Below are 1,442 nucleotides of genomic sequence, written 5' to 3' on the forward strand. Positions count from 1 at the left end.
GCTGACTTCATGAGGTGGGACTTGTTTTTGGAAGATACAACCATGCTACAGCAGCCAGAGCTCATCTTTGATTTCGCCAGTGACCATTTCAACCCAGTGCAGGTGAGCTAACGTTGTGGAGTAAAGATCTTCTGTTTGTGTTTAAAAATATATTCTGGCCTTTTCAAAGTTAGGCTCTGTGGGGATGTTTTGAACAATAAGTATCTTACCTGTTGAAGACAGCTCTTTGAACAACTTCAGTTGAATGTAATAGAATGTAATTCTGACTGGAATGATGATGACGACAACTCAGAATATGTTCTGTTGTAACATCTCCAGCCTCAGAAATGTCAGAGCAGGAACAGCAAATGTTAAATAATATTTAGATATGAATATTATTCCATATTCAGGTATTCATATTATAATACTTCTGAAAGAAGTGCTCCAAGCAACACAGGAAGCGATACATCTCCCTGCTGCTATTTTCTGTTTTTCTACAACCACAAACTTTTTTGCAGATAGACATTTTGAAACTGACAACAGCACAAAAGTTTGTGAAGTAGGAGAGTGTTTGGATCCGCTTTTATAAAACTTTGGAGATTGGATTTGCTTTAAAACAGCAGCAATCCACTTTGATAATTGCTGTATTTGTATTAATTGTTAGCTCATCGATCCTGTTGAAATATTTTTTTCCATCAAACCTTCCACCCTGTTGAATATTGATTTTTGTGACCCCGCCTTCTTCATCGTTGAGAATGTTAGCCAACGTTTTACGCAAGCTGCAATGTTGTATTTTTAGAACTCTATGTCCTATCTCACCTGCAGACAGTCACGATGTCACATGACCTTTCTTTTAAACACGTTTTCATTACAGCTGAACATATTAGAAAATGATAATTAAAACATAGCTGTAAGGAATTAATGTAAATCAACAGGCCAGCATAGCTGAAAAAAATATCTAAGACAGGGTTATTCATTTGGCGGCCTGTGGGCCAGATGTGGTGATCGAAGTCCAGCCCACCAGTTATTAACCTCATTAAGCCCAAACTCCCAGTTTTCTACATTAAAGCTGCTGTATGTAGTTTCTTGAAAACCCAAAAACAGAAAAAATTTGAACAGAAACAACCTTGTAGTCCCTCCCCCTGCTCTCAGCTCCCCTTCCTAAGCTCCTCCCCCACAGCAGGGTCCAGAGTCGGGAGCACGCACGCTTGTAAACAGGAAGTGATCTCACCGTAACACACAGAGCTCAGAGCTAAGCTGCCGTCACAGGTAAGAACAAACCATCAAAAATTTATTTTTAACTATCATGTCTTGCCCATACTTTATCTACACAAGTGCTCCTTTTGTCGTAACGTTACATGTAAATTATGTTGCACTCTTTCTATAAGTTAGCTTTCAAGCTAACACAACACCGAAGCTGCGCAGTGGTTCTGAATTCCGGTCCTCATGACCCACTATCCTGC

This window comes from Austrofundulus limnaeus, unplaced genomic scaffold, assembly GCF_001266775.1.
Source record: "Austrofundulus limnaeus strain Quisiro unplaced genomic scaffold, Austrofundulus_limnaeus-1.0 Scaffold15, whole genome shotgun sequence".
Classification (NCBI taxonomy): Eukaryota; Metazoa; Chordata; class Actinopteri; order Cyprinodontiformes; family Rivulidae; genus Austrofundulus; species Austrofundulus limnaeus.